This window comes from Sminthopsis crassicaudata, chromosome 2 (genome assembly GCF_048593235.1).
Source record: "Sminthopsis crassicaudata isolate SCR6 chromosome 2, ASM4859323v1, whole genome shotgun sequence".
NCBI lineage: Eukaryota > Metazoa > Chordata > Mammalia > Dasyuromorphia > Dasyuridae > Sminthopsis > Sminthopsis crassicaudata.
The window spans coordinates 675584231-675604203 of record NC_133618.1 but is presented as its reverse complement, the minus strand read 5'-3'; the positions used below and the strand labels follow the sequence as shown (position 1 = coordinate 675604203).

Sequence of the window (19973 nt, the reverse complement as noted above, 5' to 3'; positions counted from 1 at the left end):
GGGAGGGAGGGAGGGAGGGAGGGAGGAAGGAAGGAAGGAAGGAAGGAAGGAAGGAAGGAAGGAAGGAAGGGAGGGAGGGAAAGAAAGGAAAGAAAGGAAAGAAAGAAAGAAAGAAAGAAAGAAAGAAAGAAAGAAAGAAAGAAAGAAAGAAAGAAAGAAAGAAGAAAGAAAGAAAGAAAGAAAGAAAGAAAGAAAGAAAGAAAGAAAGAAAGAAAGAAAGAAAGAAGGAAGGAAGGAAGGAAGGAAGGAAGGAAGGAAGGAAGAAGGAAGGAAGGAAGGAAGGAAGGAAGGAAGGAAGGAAGGAGAGAGAGAGAGAGAGAGAGAGAGAGAGAGAGAGAGAGAGAGAGAGAGAGAGAGAGAAGAAAGAAAGAAAGAAAGAAAGAAAGAAAGAAAGAAAGAAAGAAAGAAAGAAAGAAAGAAAGAAAGAAAGAAAGAAAGAAAGAAAGAAAGAAAGAAAGAAAGAAAGAAAGAGACACAGAGAGAGACAGATAGAGACAGGCAGGCAGAGGGGGGGATTCTTGCCTTAAAAGAGCTTACTTTCTAATGGAGAAGACAACAAATAAAGGAAGTTGAAAATAAAAGTAGGGGAAGAGGAGGCACGATGTCAAAGTTCAGAAGAGTTTAGCTTCTTGAGAAATGAAGACAAAGGTCAATTGCTTGACAGTAAAAGTTGGAGGTTTGTGTCCTGGTTTTCCTACTCATTTGCTTTGTGATTCCATGCAGCTCACTTCACCTGTTCACTTTTTATCTGCAGAAAAGAAATAATAGGATTCCTGCCTTCCCCCCACATAGGGAGATTTGTAGGCATTAAAGGAGACAACGATCACAAATGGTTTTATAAGCAGTATATAAAACCTGTTCTAGACATACCATGTGGAGGATGAGAATACAAAAGCAAGGTAATCCATGCTTTTATGTCTATTCTGTTCTACTGGATAGCAGCTATTCAGATAAACAAAAACAAAATATGAAAAAAATACAGAGCGATCGTCCTTCCGTTCTAGGACGCAGACGCATTGCAAAATGTAAAAATGTGAGCTTCTTGGGAGCAGGACCTCTGTCCTTTCCTGCCGCATCCCTGGCAGCCACCACAGTGCCTGGCACAGAGTAGCATTAAGTAAATACTTGCTGATTGGTTGATTGCTTTTTTATTTTGATCACCCCAAGGAGGCTGCCTGGACATATGGGGGGATGGCAAGCCCAGAATCTATCTAGAATCCTCTGAGCTGTGTCAGACAGCTTTGTATAGCTCCAATTCTTTCAAACCTTCTCTGAAAGGTCATGAAAGTGATAGAAAAAAAATGGCCTTTCAAGCTGCAAATATTGATTAGGATTAAAGAGATCAATGAGGCTTCTCATTAGATGGGAATTAACATCTACTCTTGCCCCCAAGAAGGGGGAAAAATACTGGGGAAACAGCCTTGGAGTTGGCAGTTAATATCTCTGTCGGGCTTGTCAGTGCGGTGTGCTCAGCTGGATTTCCACTGCCTGCTTCATAAATTGGATTTCATTTTCAGAACTAGGATGAAATGGGGGAATAATTTCACCTACTGTACATTTATTGAAATTATATCAAAATAAGCAATGAAGGAAAATTCCTCCTCGTAATAGAATTTCAAGGATCATTTCTCTAGTTTGTCGCTAGGAAAAAAAATGCTGAAAATGTCTTGGCTTGATAAGCAGGAGGAGGAAGTGTAAACGTCCTCCCTGAACCGGGTGGTGGCTCTGGTGACTTCTGCTGGTGTAGCAGCAGAAGCAGTCGTGGCAGCTCCTGTGGCCCCTCGCGCCCACACTCACGCCCCTTTCCAGTCTCTCTGTAAGATTGCCAAGGAAACTCCCCCACCTCGTTGGGTGAGGGACCCTCAAATCAAGCGTGAGCGGTATTCCAAGCCAACAGTTGTGCCTTTTGGTCAAGGGATGTGTCAGCTCAATCCCACAAATGTTTATTAAAAGCCTGCTATTTCCAGGCACTGTGTTGGATGATGGAGATACAAAGAAAAAAAAAAAAGAAACGATCTCCTTTACAAAGGAATTCTCTAGTTGTTCTGGGAGGGAACAATCTGGATGCAGAAGTATTCATGAAGTCAACCCAAAAGAGAGGAAACCAAAGGTTTCTGGTACAAGGTGACCCTGACACTGTGAGGGAGCCGGGGGTGCTGGAAGCCTGAGGTGAGGAGGGATGGTGGCAGGAGGCAGGTGGCTTCAGGCAGGCCATGTTGGCAGCTTGTGGAAGAAGGATGAGAGAGGGGGAGACTGGGAGCACGGAGGCTGACGAGAAGGTCCTTCCAGAGGTTTATGACACTGTGGTGGAAGAGGGGCGAGAAGGGGGCAGATGATAGAGATGGAGTCGAGTTCCTTGGTTTGGATGGCATCCTGGGCAGGAGATTTGCTCACCCCTGGCAGGAGGCTCAGCCCATCAGCTCTGGGCACATCTGGAAGCCCTGGTCCACGGCTCCACCGAATCCACCAATCTGGCCTGATTTCGCCCCGGTGTTACGGCAGATTGAAATGTGAAATTGACTCAGGCAGATGCAGTTATTCCTCTGTGAAATATAATTTCTCTCCAGGACTAAGCATCGGGTGACTCCTGAGGTGCGCCAGACTGTTTGGGGGGAGAGGGGCCCCCGTGGCTGTGCGAGGCTAATTTCACCCTGCACTGCCCCGGACCAGAGCTGAAGGGAGTTTAATTAGCTGGTTTTAAAAAGTGTGATGAGTCCTGAAAATGGATGAGCCGGCCTGGCCCTCAGCGAGAGACACCGAGTTAGGATGGGGTTTGGCTCTTAGTCACTGACCCTCCTCCTACCCACATGTCACACTCACTGAGCCGAAGCACCCATAGTTAACTTCAGCTGCAGCTGAGATCTCCCTCTTTAGAGAAGCCAGTCGACTTGGTAGACACTGTAAGAATTAGGAAGGACTGGGGTTTGAATTCTGATGCTCAGTGAGTGATCATGGGTGGGTCCTCTCTCAGTCTCAGTTCCTCCCTGTAAAATGGGATAATAATCCTTCGGCACCTGCTCCATCGGGTTACTGTGAAAGGAATGCTTTGTAAACTTCAGGGAGCTGTAGGAATGGAAGTCGCTGTGCGACAGATCTGGGACCTGGTCGTTTGCTCCAGTCCCCTTTATTTCATCTCCTGGTTGTAACGTGTAATCCCACCCATGGCACTCAGGAAAGAAGCCATTCCCAGAGTCACTGTGCAAACGGCTCTCTTGGTTCTGCTTGTGAATCCATCACTGATGTACATGGGATTTGTCTGGTCTTTTCCCACTGAGCATCATGGCTCAGCTTCCTTCCATTTCTGGGAGGGCTGTGAATTATAGAGCACGTGTTGTCTTTCCCTATTAGAAGGTAAACTCTTTGAGGGCAAAAAACTTCCCATTTGCTTATAACAGAATAACTACTCAAAGCCTTGGGGGATGGGAAAAGGGAACATCCTTCAGGTACATCTTCATTAATAAATCATGGTGACTCATTTGCATATAAATAGGGAGAGGGCAAATGATAAATGGTCAAAAGATATGAATGGACAGTTTTCAGGGGAAGAAATCCAAGTCATCAATAGCCATATAAAAAGGGCTATCACTAATAAGCAGGAAAAGACAAATTAAAATGATTTTGAAATTCCATTTCTCACACGATACATTGTCTAAGATGATCAGAAAACTGGAAATGACAAACGCAGAAGGGGCTGTGGGAAAACAAGTACTTCAATGTACTTTTTAGTGAAGCTATGAAGCAGCCTACCCATTTTGGAAAGCAATTGGGAACACCACCCAAAAACTATTTAACTATGTGAAATCTTTGACCCATAAATCCTAAAGAGATCAGAGAAAGACCCATATGTACAAAAATATTAATAGAAGCTCTTTTGTGATGGCAAAGGGGTGCTCATCACCTGGGGATGGCTGAATAAATTATGGTGGATTTAATGGGATAATATTGTGACTTAGATGATAAAAGAGAGGATTCAGAGAAACCAGGCTTTCCGACTGTGTTTCTAATTCTCTGGCCTTTGCCACCATACCTGCTTGTGGGTACCTTTGGCCCAGCCAAGCCCCACCCCCTTCTCATCAGCTCCCTTCTATATGTCATCTTCCCCTCTTCCCCTAGAGAATTTCTTTCTTTCTGTTTGTAATCCTATCGCTAGTACTTACAGTGACTTGCATACAGCAAACCCTTAATAAATGCTTTTTTTTTCAATTAGAGTCACCAAAAGAAATATCTGCCTTCTCTACTTGCCTCCATGTGTGTGTTTGTAATTATCTTTCTCAGAAGTGTGTTAACTAGATGGATGCACTTAATGTTATTCTGTTAATAGTGAAAATGAAAAAAAAATCCTTTGCTTTTTAGGGGTGTGTGTGTGTGTGTGTGTGTGTGTGTGTGTGTGTGTGTGATTATTAACATTTTGTTCCATTTTTAAGTGTCAAGATATATTTAAAATACCCTGAGCATCTTCCTGGAGGCAGGAATGTAGGCAGCTTCCAGGGCTCTGGGAATCCTCATAGATGGAGCAGCCAGGCGGGAGGCAGCTGTCAGAAAGTGAGGGGGTGGGTTTGAGCCCATCCTCCATCCCCCAGGACTCCTCAGTGCAGTCTCTCTCTCTCTCCAGCCCGTGCTCCATGGAGCAGCCAGATTGAGAGAGACCCTGTTGGAAAAGTGGCTTCAGGGCTTCCCTGCTGGCCTGTAGATAAAACATCCCCTGCTCCTTTCCCTTAAAGTCCTTTCCATCCTGACCTCAGCCAACTGTGCTCTCTGGGGGCTCACACCTCCGTCACCCCCTCTCAGGATGTTACACTCTGGTGGAAATGACCTTCCTGTTGTTCCCTGTCTGCTTTGGCCCGAAGCCGCTCGTCCGGAGTATCCACCTCCCACTTGTTGACCTGATTGCTCCTGCCCTGATTTAGGAGCTCCCAGTCGAGTCAAGTTCAGCTTTACAGGGTTGCCTCCTAGAGTAATGAATGAAACAGCCAGTGTCTGTCAGAAGCAGGACCTGAAACCTGAACTTTGAGCCCTGGATCTGTCCATTACACTATTGATAACAGGTGCTTTATCAATAAAATAATCTTTTCGAAGGGGAAATTTTTGTACATCAAAGAAAGCCATGGGATCTGGGGATGCTGAAGGCACAGCAGCCAAACAGATGGCAAGGACTGATGCTCTTTCATCTTACAGAGGCTTAGAGTTGGAGATTCCCAGTCATCCGACTCTTCTCTCCATCCTGGCTTGGATGGCTGGTCCACAAGGGGGACCCCGTCAGTTCGGCTCTCACCCTAGAACTTCTGGGGCTTTTCATCTCCCTAAGGCTTAGCTCTCGCGTATGGGTTGTCTCTCAATAAGAATGCATGCTCCTTGAGGGCAAAGACTGTGTCATCCTCTCCTGTGTTTGGTTAGCACCCAGCACGGGGCTTGGTACTTAGTAGGGGCTTGATAAATGCTTATTAATTCACTCTGGAGGAGACTCAGAATGAACTTTAGCATACTTTTTCTGGAAGTAACTTAGCCCAGTAACCAGACTCAGAGCCAAGAAGCCTTGGGTTCAGATGCTACTTCTGACACTTAGTAGCTAGGCAAGTCACAAAATCTTGGGATCTCAGTCTCCTGATTTCTAAAATGGGCCTAATATAGAAACTAGGCAGAGATCAATATCTAATACCCTATACCAAGATAAGGTTGAAATGGGCTCATGGTTTAAACATAAAGGAGCTAATAGATTATATACTATAAGCAAATTAGGAGAACGAAAGATAGTTTACCTGTCAGATCTGTGGAGAAGGGAGGAATTTATGGCCAAAAAAGAAATAGAGAACATTATAAATTGCCAAATGGATAATTTTATTGCATTAAATTAAAAAGGTTTTGCACAAACAAAATCAATCTAGCCAAGATTAGAAGGAAAGCAGGAAGCTGAAGGAAAAATTTTTGAACCAGTATTTCTGATAAAGGCCTCATTTCTAAAACAAAAAGAGAACTGAGTCAAGTTTATAAGAATAAACATCATTTCCCAATTGATAGTCAAAGAATATGAATAATTTTCAGATGAAATTAAAGCCACTTATAATTATATGAGAAAATATTCTAAATCACTATTGATTAGAGAAATGCAAATTAAGAGAACGCTGAGGTACCACTTTGTATCTTTCAGACTGGCTAAGATGACAGGAAAAAATAGTGATAAATGTTGGAGGGGGATGTGGGAAAACTGGGACACTGATGCATTATTGGTGGAGTTGTGAAATGATCCCACCATTCTGGAAAGAAATTTAAAACTATGCCCAAAGGGCTACAAAACTGTGCACACCTTTTGATCCAATAGTGTCTGTGCTGGGACTATATCCCAAAGAGATCATAAAAGTGGGAAAAGGACTCACTTGTGCAAAAATGTTTGTGACAGTCCTTTTTGTAGTGACAGGGAAGCTGCTTATCAGTGGGAATGACTGAATTAAGAGAAGGTATATGAATATTGTGGAATATTATTTTTCTATAAGAAACCATCAGCAAGATGATTTTGGAGAGGCCTATAGAGACTTACAAGAACTGATGCTGAGGGAAGCAAGCAGAATAAGGAGAACATTATACACAGTATTGTGTGATGATCAGGTATGATGGCTCTTCTCAGAAATCCAAGTGATCCAAGATAATTTCAATAGGCTTGGGTTGGAAAATGCCATCTATACCTAGAGAGAGTAGTGTGGCGACTGAGTGTGGATCAAAGGGTAGTATTTTCACCTTTTTTGCTTGTTTGCCTGCTTTTTATTTCTCCTGGTTTTTCTCTTTTGTTCTGATTTTTCTTGCACAACATGACAAGTATGGAAATACATTTAGAAGGACTGTACATGGATAAACTATATCGGATTGCTTGCTGTCTTGGGGAGTCAGGCGGTAAGAGAGAGACGGAAAAAATTGGAACACAAATCTTACAAAAATGAATGTTGAAAGCTATTTTTACATGTATTTGGAAAATGAAATACTATTGAGAAAACAGAATAAAATAAATAAAATAAAATAAAATGGGCCTCGTAATAGAAACTTCCTTGTGGGATTTTTGTGAGACTCAAATGAGGTGATGGATGTAAATCACTGCAAATATGCTAGGCATTATTATTAACAATATTGTTGTGGAAGTGTGATTTATAGCAGCCGCCTTCTCTTTCCCATGCTGCTTACTAGATACAACTGGCTGCCATTTTGTTTTCCTGTCTTGGTTAGAGATGGCTAGACCATAGAGTATTTCTGCCTTCTGTTACAAAGGATTATGTTGCACATCCCCCACATATCCCAGGCCTGTATATGTCTTTTCTGACTTTTGGAAACCTCAGCCCTCCACAGCTGTTCCCAGTCACCCATTTTCCTCCCGAGCAAGTGACATACAAAGGATTTGAAGAATACTTGACCTTTTGGGGGCAGAAATGGCTCCTTCTAGCATACTGAGCTGCTCCTCTTCCTTGCTCAGTGACTCCAGGAAGACCCTGGTCTTTTCCCCGTGCGGGCTTGGGTCGCAAAGGTTTAATGAACTTCCGAGTTAATTTTGCTCACAGCTTCTGGGCAACCAGCCAAAGGCATTTGTTGCTTCAGCTGGCAATATGCCTTCCATCAACATACTAAATATTTCATAATTCATTGACTGGTCAGGCTCTCTTGTTCTGTTTAGAAGTTAGCTTGGTGGGATGAGTTATACTCAGCTTGCATCCCCCCTGAGACATGAGGGATTCATAAATGTGCCTCCTGAAATTGAGAGGGTCGGAAATGCTGATAAAATAAAACAGCCCCCGTCCTCAAGGAGCTTACAGTTGTGGAAAGAGCAAGAATTCCAGAGTTAATTCCCAGCTCTGGCCTTCTACCTGGGGAATCTTGGGAAAATTCTCATCATTTCAATGTCTTTACCTGTAAAGTTAGGGGGTTGTTTTATTGGCTTCAGAAGCCCCCTCTACACTTAAATCTATGAATAGTTGTACATTCATGAACATAAAAATACAACGTTTTTTTTAGAAGGGGGCAGGGGCTGAGCTGAACTATCAGCTGGGGAAATTAATCCTCAGGTTATCATACGTATAGATTTAAAGATCGATCATCCCCTCCACACTGTTAGCCCTTTCCTTGTACCCATTTTACAGATACAGAAGCTGAGGCTTCCAAAAGGGATCTGCTCATGGCTCCAAGTGAGGAAGGGTCAGAGGTAAAATCCGAAGCCCAGTCTCCCCGAGTCTGAGTCCAGTATGTTATGGACTGTGCCAGCTGGTGATCTCTGAGATCCAGCCTTAGCTCTCTGTGATTCTATGATTTTATTTCCTCTGCAGTTCCTTCTGAACCACAAATTCTGTGGTTTGGAAATTATAAAACTTCACGAGTGATGGCAGTCCCTTCTCTCCAGTACAGGGAACCTATCTCTGAGAAGCAAAAACGCTTTCAAAGTTCCCAGAGCAGAGCCTGAAGATCTGAGGGCATGGGGAAGATGAGAAGATGAGCCAGGGAAGAAATGTCACAAAGCAACGCTGACGGGGGATGAAAGCACAAGGTCCTGCCTCCTCCCTCCTGCATCCAGAGCCTGCTGCTTTGTGGTCCACAGTGCCTTCTGTGGCTGGGCTCCTTCCGAGTCCTTCGGGAAGACGTTTGATGGAGTTGCTGGGTTCTTGGCGCCAGGCTTCCCATCTCTGGGCATAGGTGTAGCCCCCCTTCCAGCCTCTCCTGCTTAGGTACCGGCCCTGCGAGCAGACTTTATAACAATTTAGAACTTGTCACTGAAGAGCCAGCCGTCAGCTGGTGGAATCGCCCGGCTCAGGTTTTCCTTTGGCCGGCCCCAGTCCTTCCTCTCTTGGCCCTCAGTAGAGGTCAAGCTATTTCCCTCCTGGTACTCAGGAAAAGGACAGAAAGGGAAGGATTTGGGCACCTTCCACTTAAGCCACAATATCAAGCTTTGCTTCAGCTTTAGGCTTCCCCTTCAAAGCCCCGAGATAAAAAAGCAATTACCTGCGTCTTTTGTTGGAGGTAAAGATAAGCGGGGACCCTTTTTCCATGGGGCTCGAGTTTTGTATTTTTGTGTTTGCCTGATCTGAGGGTCATCAGCATCTTCTGGCTAAGGTCCAGAATAGAAGGGGGAGAAAGGGGGGATATGGGTAATCTTGGAATATCCGGGATCTGTATCGTATACAAAAACACTCGTGTGCTTTCAGAATCTTGGAGGGTTTGGGTTTGGTTTGGGTTTTGAACTCTACTTCGTGTTCTCCTTGTTCATTCTTTGATGTTGCTTGGTGGGATTTTTAGAGAAGTCTACCATGGATTCAAGGGCAATCTGGTCCATAACAACACCACTTTCTCTCGTTGATGGTCAATAGTATGAGGACCCAGCACAGGAAATCTCCATTTGAATCCCAGATTGTGTTTCTGTTCTCTGACACTGAATAAATCACTCCACCTTAAGAACTTTGGTCTCCCCATCTGTAAAATGAGGCTAAGCATCCTTGAACTACAGGCTGCTGTCAGAAAAGTGCTTTTCCCTCCTCAATTGTATTTTATTTTCCAATTGCATGTAAAGATATTTTTCAACATTCATTTCTGTAAGATTTTAAGTTCCAATTTTTTTTCACTCTGCCTCCCTTCCCTCCTCCTCCTTCCAGAAAGCAAACAACCTGAGATAGGGTAAATACACACAGCCATTTAAAACATATTTCCATATTTATCATGTTGTGCAAGAAAGAAATCAGAACAAAAGGGAAAAAACACAGGAAATAAAAAAGAAAACAAACAAAAGAAGGTAAAAATACTATGCTTCAGTCTGCATTCAGTCTCTATAGTTCTCTGTCTGGATGTGGATGGCATTTTCCATCCCAAGTCTATTAGAATTGTCTTGGATCACTGAGAAGAGCTAAATCTAGCACAGTCAATGATTGCATAATCTTGTTATTGCCGTGTACAATGATCTGGTTCTACTCACTCCTCTCCGCATCAGTTTATCTAGGCCTCTCCAGGCTTTTCTGAAATCAGCCTGCCCGTCATTTCTTGCAGAACAATAATATTCCATCACATCCATGTATCATAACTTAATCAGCCATTTTCCAGCTGATGGGCAGCCATTCAATTTCCAATTGCTTGCCTCTACAAAAAAAAAGAATTTCTACACATATTTTTGCACTCATGGGCCCTTTCCCTTTTTTAATGGACTCTTTGTGAAACAGACCCAGTAGAGACACTGCTGGATTGAAAGGGGATGCGCAATTTAATTGATAACATTTTGCAAGCCTTAATGGGTTAAAAAAAAATGCTAAGTATTACTCTACCTTCTCAAGCATTGGTCACCATGCATTTTTTTCCTGAGGCTGGGGTTAAGTGACTTGCCCAGGGTCACCCAGCTAGGAGCCTTAAGTGTCTGAGACCAGATTGGAACTCAGGTCCTCCTGACTTCAGGGCTAGTGCTCTCTTCACTGCACCACCCATGTTAAAAAACAGTTTTAAGTACCAAATTCTATCCCTCCTTCCCTCCCTCTCTCCCCTTCTCTGACACAGTAAGCCATCAGATCTAGATTATACATGTAGAACATTTCCATATTAGTCATTTTTTTTTGCAAGAAGAATAATAAAAAAGAAAGAAAGTGAAAACCAGCATGCCTCCATCTATATTCAGACAGTGTTAGTTCTTTCTCCGGAGGTAGGTTCTGTGCTTCATCATGAGTCTTTTTGATATCGTTGTGTTGCTGAGATAACTAAGTCATTCAGAGTTCTTCGTGGTGCAGGGTTGCTGTGTTCTGTGTACTGGTTCTGCTTGCTTCATTTTGCATCAGTTCCTAGAAGTCTTTCCAGGCTTCTCTGAAATCTGCCTGCTCGTCATTTCTTCTAGCACAGTCGTATTCCATCCCAGTCGTGGATGTGGTCCATGGGAAGAGAATGACTTAGATGTGTAGTAAGTACCTGAGGGGGGATTTGAACTCAGGTCCGTGGACTCCAGAACTTTTGTTATTTCCACTCTTGTTCCCTTAGAGGCTATTTAGTCCAACCCCCTCATTTGAGAAATGGGGAAAACAAGACCCAAACCCTTTTAAATAACTCATTCAAAATCAGCATGGTAGGAAACAGGAGAGTTAGGTACTTTGAACTCTTGAATCTGACCAGTTATTCCATTTCTTCCCATTATGGCACCATCTGAGGGCAAAGGTCATTACAGAGGGGAGTGATTAGGGAAGACTTCATGGAAGGGATGATAGGAGTTTGTTTGAAAGGGTAGAAATTCACTTCCCTTCCTGGCTGGAAATGCCATGGACCATGGCGCCATGTTGCCATCCTACAATTAGTATGGTTGTGTTCTACAGATCTGGAGCACGAGTCCTGCCCCTAAGGCTGACTCAGAAGAGAGGGGACAATTACCACCAATAGTAACCATTAAGCAAGGGATTGGGGACCTCCTAATCTAGATAAAAAAGCTAACATTTCCCTAAAACCAATTTAACCTATTTCCATATGGGGCAGCCAGCTGATGGAGTGTATAGAGGGCAGAACTTGGAGCTGAGACTGAGTCCAAATCCAGCCTCCAACATTTGCTAGCTATGTGACCCCAGACAATTCCCTTACTCCTGATTTATAAAATGTGGGAATATTGGCAAAAGAAATGGCGAATCCAGTATCTTTGCCAAGAAAACCCTATGGACAAAAGTCTATGAGGTCACATAGAGTCAAACATGCCTGAATTACAGAAACAACTCTTCCTACTTCCAAATTATAGATTTCCAGAAAGGCTTTGTGCTTGAACAGGGAAATCCACCCACTCAACCATCTAGGTAATTCTTGTAGGCGCTGATGGCCCATTACAAGTTGGAAAAGACTTTTGCACAAATTTCAATGTCTTCCTGCCAGCCATATTCATGATGGATGAGCCCGAGGCAGCCCATCGCATCTTCCTGGAAGAATTAAAACCACTGGTGGCCAGTCATCCCAAGGATCACGCTTATTGGGAACTATATTTGGCAAGTGTGAAAAGTTCAGGAACACCTGGGTTTCAGTTTTCCTGCTTCATTGCTCTTCTTGACTTTATGCAGCAACAAGGGGAGTAGGGAGAGATCAGCCAGGTGCAAAGAGAAAAGTAAAAATGCCCCATGGCTTTCCCTTCAGAGATGGCAATTGTTTTTTGTGTCAAGGTACAAAGCAAAGGGAAAACCAAAGAGCATTGTTTATTGGCATTATTATTTGATCACAATGTATTCCTTCAAGATCCTGGGATCTCGATAAGACCACCCACCTCTTCTCCTTTGTGGATAATGACTATAAACACTACAGGGGGGATCTCAGAGCTGCAAGGTATCCAGTCCAACCCAAATGGCTCATAATCCAGGCAATCCATCCAACTAGGAAGTCCCTCCATGCTGTTACAGTCATGGGACCATCGGGGCTTTGCTTAAAGGCTACCCTGGTGGGGAATTACCCCATCCCAAGTCAGATCGCTCAGCTTCAAGGTATGTCCAATGGGCAAAATACTTTTATACATGATTCCAAAGGCCTACAAGTAAATTTTCAGAGAGTGGGAAGAAACTATCTAGATAAAGCTAGGCACTATGGAGGACCACAAGGGCAACGTAGGTATAATGAGAGTTGAGGAGGTAGCAGACTTTCTCAGGGGAAATTAATGGGAGGATAAGTAAGGAATAATTTCAGCCCCAAATACCTCTCTACAAAGGCACCAGGCAGGAGTAACAAAGAAAAAGACTTAAATACTTGATATAATTACAGTCTCAGAGCTATGGCCAAGCACTGGTGGGTGAAACTCATGATGGGAATTTGTAGAGAGGAGGGTCAGAGTATGACTTTTTTTAATTAATCCATTTTTGTGTGTGGGAGAAGATTGCTGCATAAGGTGTATGTCTGAATGGAAACTTATGAACCTGGTGGAAGGTTGGGGAGAGGATATTTAAAAAAAAACTATCTGATATTGGGGGAAGCATCAAAGGAAGAAAAAAACAAATGGGATATTGTTACGTGCATATTCTAGACCAGGAAGTCTTAAATTTTTCCCCCTTGGAACCCTTTTTTACCTGAGAAATTTTTACATGACCCCAGGCATATAGGATATAAAATTAGTATATAAATCAAACATTTATTGATAATAATTTCATGACCCCCACATTCAGTTGTGAGACCTCAAGCTGGACTCTATTGGCTAGGAAGGCATAAGATAATATTTATGAACAATGCTTTGCTGAACCAGCACACGGACAGGATGGGATCATAAGGGACGATCGTTGATGGACTCATGTCAACATAGGAGAAGGATTGAAAGATCTTCACGTGACACAGAGCTGGCAGGACAGCTAATAAATGACAGATGCACAGTCCAAATGCTATTGAAGGACTTAAAACACAAGGTCAGATGAGGCAGGTGAAAAAGTGCAAAGATAAATGGAGTCTGACTTTTAGGGTCAAAATAATCAATTCCACACAGAAAAAGACAAAGGAGTCTAAGTTCTTTGAAGATAGGAGCAGTTTCTCATTTTGTCCTAGTATCCCAAACACCCAGCAAAATCCGTGGCGCATAGTAGGTGTTTAAGTCAGTGGCTAGATTGTATTGAGAGACCTGTTTTGGTCCTCCAGCTAGCGTGCCCAGATTCAGGTAACAGCTGGTTGGAAACCAAAGTCCTGAGCAAGCAAATCTTATCCCCTCTCAGGTCATCTCATTGTTGAGCATCCTACTTTAAGTGAAATGTTCTCTCTTGAACGTGACCTTGGATTCTTGACTGCCTTCCTTGTTTCCTCATTTCCTGGCTTCTTGCCTTTGTCACCAGACTGAGTGACGCCCCTGTTATCTCTGGTGCGTCCCCTGGGATGCCATCTCTTTAAGCCCTTTGGGGCACTTTCCCGTGAATAACAAGCTTCCATTGAGATTTTGCCTTAAATCCTGCAGATTTCTGGTATTTACCCAAGAACTGCCGTGGGTGCTGACAAGACATGCCGTGGCAGCTAATAGGACAGAGACCTGGGGTTCTGGGTGAGCAGAAGCTCAATATTCCCCAACAGTGTGTGACTTGCTTGTCAGACAAAGGCTAATGCTGCCTGAGCCTGTGTGCCAGAAGCAGCACCCGGATGGAAGGAGTCTCAGTCTCCCTGGGCCATGCAGTGGATGAGCCCGTTGTGGAGGGTTGGTCCAGGGCTGCCCGCCGTATCGGATGAGGGATGTAGATAAATGGGGCGCATCCCTAGGCCAAACGCTAGCGTAGTGGAGTGCTTCAAAATGGCGTCTGGGGAATAGCTGAATAAGAAGAGTGGCAGAGTCTGTGATAGCTAGATAAAGCCCACCAGATTTATCACATGAGAAGCTTCCCCCTTTTTCAGATTGACTTTGCATGTATTTTATATTTACTTCTTGGTGTATATGCTACCACTAATAGAATACACACTTTTAGAAGGAAGAAGGGAAAGGATGAAAATAAGGAAGGAAGGGAGGAAAAAGGGAGGGGAAAAGGGAGACAGGGAGGAAAAGAAGAGAGGAAGGGAGGAAAGAAGGGGAGGGAGGGAGAAAGGGAAGAAGGAAAGAGAGAAAGGAAGGAAGAAGGCAGGAAACAAGTACTTATTTAATCCTTATTATATTCTAGGTGTCATATTAAATGATATACTGAATACTTCTTTGATCCTCAAAATAACCTTGAGAGGTAGATGCTATCATCCTATTTTATAGTGAGGAAACTGAGCCAACACAGATTAAGGATGTGCGGGTACACAGTGATTGATCAGATCTCCCTGACTCCAGGCCAGTGCTCTAGACACTCTGCCATCTTTTTTGTGGGGGAAGAGATAACAGTAATCTTTGTACCCTTAGCACCTGGGACAGCGTCTGGCCCATAGGAGGCACTTAGTAAAATCTGTTGAATAAAAGAACAAATGACCATCTTCAGACATTTGGCAGGCTGTTTTCTAGGAAAAGAACCCCAGAGGGTGGAAGTGGAAGCAGTGGACAGATGGTCTAGAGAGCCAGATTTCTAGGGAGCCAAGGCTGGGGGACTTCCTAAGAGCAAGGACTCGCCCCAAATACAGTGGGCTACCTAGTAAAGTCATGAGCTTCCCGTTCAATGGAAGTGCTCAAAGGCTGGTTGACTTGGTGTCAAGGGATATCATGGGGGAAATTTCCACTTTGCATGAGAGTTGACTAAATAATCTCTTCAACTCTAGGATTCTGTGAAAAACTGAGTGTGCAAGACTGTGCCAGGTGTTGAATAACAGAAAAATGTAAATAAAATGCAAATCTGAAATTTCAAATTCTATAATGAAAATTACTATTTTGCGCCATCTTGCCCTAACCTGTGCTTAACATCTTTGTGTATGCTAGAATTCACTGTATATCACCTTGTAGATCATAGACTCTAGAAGAGAAACTAAAGATCAAACATTACAATCCCTGTTGTCTGAAAACAAGAAAATTCCCCAGAGATAGCAAATGACCCCTCAAGGGTCAACCTGCTAGCAAGTTTCAGAGGCAGCATTAGAACCATGTCTTTGGACTCCACGTTCGATGCTCTTTCTAGTATATGTGACTAAGATTTTGTAAATTACATTTTCCCATTGGTTTCTCCTACTGTTCATCTACTAAGAAAAAATCTGAAAAGCTATATGAACATGTGTACATTCCTTCCTCCTCTTCCCCCTCAAATCTGCTTAAGATTAAAAAGTGGATGCTTCATTTGTCATCCTCTTTCTCACTTGTTTTTCTGGGGAATTAAACCCTCCCACTGGGCTCCAGGAGGCCTCCATGGCCCCAGAGGTACGGTGTGGGTGCAGAGAATGAGAGGAAGGCCAATTAGTTCCACCAGATTTTAATATTTCATAGCCCACTTCTCCTCCTTCGTCTCTTCTTCCCAAGCCAGATCCCCTTGGATTGTCATACGTAGTTAACTGAAAAAACATCCTCTCTTGCTCTTCTTAAAGCGGCTGCCCTCCAAAATGGAACTCTAGATTCGTTTGCTCCTAAAAGTCCCCCCGATGCTGTGTCCCACCCTAAGGGTTCTGTGTCTGATCCAGATTATCCTCAAGCTGCCCCATCCCATTGCTGACTGCTAGCTGGGTCACAGGATCCCAGCTCTCAGGCTGGAGGCAGAATCTGAAATCCGGCTGCAAGGCCAAGGCTTTCCTTACTCGCGGCAGTATCAAGGGCACCACAGGTGGGGGACAGGGGGAGGAGGGTATCCTAGGCTACCTTAAAGGCTTTTCCAACTGTCAGAGTCAGAGATTCCTCGCCATCTTTTATCTGGTTTTCCGAGCTAATTTTCACAGAGTTCTGAAGCTGGTTGCCCACACTCGGAGGCCATGTAAGAGCTGCTGACCAGCACAGTTAGAAATCAGCTTTCCACTCCCAATGAGGGGAAGAGACAGGGAGGAAATAGAAGAGAACTGGAAATCAATTCAAGGGGCTTTCATTCTTGCAAAGCGAACTGCCTTAAAGTACTTGAGTCTGAGAGGCTTGTGGTCATCCAAAGTGGTGGCTTAGTGCCGGGAGCCTGGAGGACTCGCGTTCCAAGCCTGCTTTAGCCCCTTGCTCCCTGAGTCACCTTTTTACCAGTAATCTTTTAAGTCTTTCCTACGTCCCTACTGTGTGGTCAGTCAGTCAGTCAGCAAGGATTATGGGCCTGGCTTGGTTGCACAGGGGTCAGGGATACAATTCCCCCCACCTTTGAGGGGTTCCTATGATTTTTAATGGAATGAACCAAAGAAAATGAGCATTCCTTCATCTGAGACAGAATAAAAGGGGTCTAGAGAAGTCAGTCTTTTCTATCCAGTCAAGCCTGTGACAAAATTAACATGTAAGAGTTCTTATTGCTCTTTCACGTCAACATCTCCTGAGTTGCCCCCATATTTCTCCCTCTCATACCTCACAAAGAATGTCCCTTATAACAAGGAGTCGTCGTCATTGTTGTTTTTAAGAATAATGGGATAATAAGTTTATTTGCTGGTCTAAAGACAAAGCTTAATTTAGAACAGCAAACAAAATGGCAGAACCCTTTGTTCCAGTGGATGACACGGCCCATTCCGGGGGAAAAGTAATACTGAAGGTGGTTCTGTGTGGAGTGGCAGAAAGAATGCTGGATTGGAACTCTGAGGATCTGTACTGCAGCTGAGTGCTGCTATCTGTTGCTAGTGAAATGTTGGGCAAGACTTTCCACTCTCTTGACGGCAGTTTCCTCATTTGTAAAATGAAAGGGTTGATCTCTACCGTGATCTTTACGTCTTCTTAAGTAGTTGCTTATATTCCCTCACTTCTATGTTGGCAATTGATCCTTTAGGAGTGCGGGAACTGAGTGTGGTTCACAATGTAACATTTTCACTCTTCTTGTTGTTCGCTTGCACTTTATTTTCTTTCTCACTTGTTTCCTGTTTGATCTGCTTTTTCTTGGGCAGCGAGAGAATTGTATAAACGTGTATGCATATGTTGGTATATTTCTACCATATTGGACATATATTGGATCACTTGCCATCTAAGGGAGGGGATGGGGGAAAGGGAGGGAAAATTGAAACACAAGATTTTTCAAGGGTTAATGATGAAAAATTATCCGTGCATGTGTTTTGAAAATAAAAAGTCTTGGTAAAGAAAATAGATCCCTTAGACAAGAGACTGCTTGAGGGAGGCAATTTTCTTTAATTACAATTTTCTTTAATTTTCTAGCACTTGTTAAGTGCTTTGCAAATAACAAGTATTTTATGTATATATATATATATATGTGTGTGTGTGTGTGTATATATATATATATATGTGTGTGTGTGTGTGTGTGTGTGTGTGTGTGTGTATATATATATATATATATATATATATATAGTAGGGGGAGGGCAAAATCATCAAAACCTAATAAACAAGATGAGAAACCTGCTATTGTATACCTCCGCAAAGAGTGGGGGAACAGTCCTCTCCCATCTCTTCATTAGGTCCAGCTCGGTCTCACTTTTCCACGTTCACTTGTGATGTTCGTTCTGCAGTCGCCGTGTGCACGTGGCTTTCCGCTCGCTTCCCTCTGCCTCCTAGTTGGAGAGCAGCCTTCCCTCGTTTCTCTGTATTCATCATATTTGTCATCTCTCCTATTCTGACGGTTCAGCACATACCTGGCTTTGTGCCCGATCAGATCGGAGCTAGAAGCCGGGGACACAGAAGCCATCCCCAGTGTCTCAGCTGTCAACGTCCCCCCAGGGCCCTGCTTACAAGATGACCCTCGGAGCCCCTTGCCTCCTTCTAGTTGCCATTCCTCTCTAGTCCAGGCTGGGAGCACCTGGCCAGGGTAGCTCTGGGTACTGTTGCTAAGAAACCCTTCCCGAATGTATAGCCCTGTTTCCCAGACACTCTCCTCCTCCACTGAGGGCCTCCCTCTCCTGCCTCATGACAGGTGGTGATGGAGGCCTCCCTTCAGCCCATTTCTCCCCACTGTGCTCGTGCACCCTTCAGTCCTCATTGGAGGTGTGTTCTGACCTCCCTCTCCAGCATCTTTGTCCCCCCTCCCAGAGGAGAAGGCCGAGCCTCCTTCGCTACACTCCGAGACGGGCAGCGTGATTACAGCTGCCTTTCCAGCTGTCTGACGTGCAGATTATAATTAGAGGGAGGCAGGAAGGAGCATGTGCCGACGAGCCCCTTCCTCAGCTCGCCTCTGCTGTCGTCGCCCTCCCTGAGCTCCAGGTTCATGGGCAGAAGCTCCGTGGTCTTTGTTTCCAGTTTGGGGGCCTGGGCAGGCCCGGTTCTCGGTGCCCACCCAAGGACAGACGCCCGACGCCACGTGATTCTGCCGGGATGGCGGGGGACGAGCCGCCTTAGGTAGGGATTCTTGCTCCCAGGTTGGGCGAGGGAAGCAGGCCAGGGTAGGAGAGAGCAGCCTTGCTTCCTGCCTCGTTCCAGAGGTTGGGCTCCATGGACTCGCAGAATGTCAGAGATGAAAGGGCCCCCGGCAGCTGTCCGGCCCCTAACTCACCTTCCTGTGAGAGCATGGAGGCAGGTGGCTCTCTGTCCTTCTGGGAAATTCTGCAGTTCTGGGGAACCTGCTGCCTCCCACTCCCCTTTGGGACAGCCCTGACCAGAGGGAGTATAAGCCTCCTGTTTCATCCCTCCCAACTTGTTCCTAGTCCTGCCTTGGGTGGGGTGAGGGGAGTCACTAGAAAATTCATCAAATTCAGGGACTTTTTTTTGATGAGTCTGGCATCTCCTCAGTGTGGCTACGTCCCCCCCCCCCAGGGAGGATTTGCCCCTAAGTGACGCAGGTCTTCCTTTAGATACTTTATGCCAATGGCACAGAGGGCACCAGCCCTCCCACTGGACTCATCACCCATCTACCTCCGGGGTCCTTGCCGGCAGGTTTCCTGCTGTTTCTTACAAGTTACCCCCTTGGTGACCCAACGCCCCCTCCCCCTGCCTCCTCCTGCCGCCCTTTGGGTCACCCCCGATCCTGAATCTCCTGCGCGTGGGCCCGTTACACTTCCCAGCGTCCTTGGGAGGGCGCGAGTGTTGGAATCACAGACTTGGGGGCAACTTGAGACAACAGTGAAGGAGAAAACAGAGGTGAAATGCAAAGGCCTTCTGCCCTGAAAGAGCTGACGTTCTGCTGAGGGGAACAGGAGGGTCACTTATAAGTGACCAGAAAGTATATAATGATGAGAGCTGACATTTATATAGAGCTTACTATTTACTATAATAATTTACCATAGTAAATTATACTATTATACTATAATTTGCAATTATTGTTTCTTTTGATTCTCACAATAACCCTCTGAAAGAGATGCTTTTAGTTATCCCCATTTTACAGATCAGGAAAGTGAGGCAGAAAGAAATTAAAGGATTTAGGATTACTCAGCTTGGCTTCAGACCCCGGGCTCTAACCCCTGAGCCTCCTGCCTGCCTTCTTTGCAGAAAATAGAGTAACATTGTGGTGAGGGAGAAGTCATAACTGGGAGTAAGAGGGAGTCTCACGTACAAGGCGGGCATTGCTCTGAACCTTGAATGGCATCTACACTTCAGAGACTGAGAGGAGGAAAGAGGC

The 19973-nt window shown here is 44.5% G+C and overlaps 1 protein-coding gene across 1 annotated transcript in view; it reads left to right on the top strand.

Moving 5' to 3' along the window:
• Positions 1-19973, top strand: part of C2H10orf90 (chromosome 2 C10orf90 homolog) — a 130005-nt gene that overhangs the window by 11350 nt on the left and 98682 nt on the right. The gene's annotated exons all lie outside the window — the stretch shown is intronic.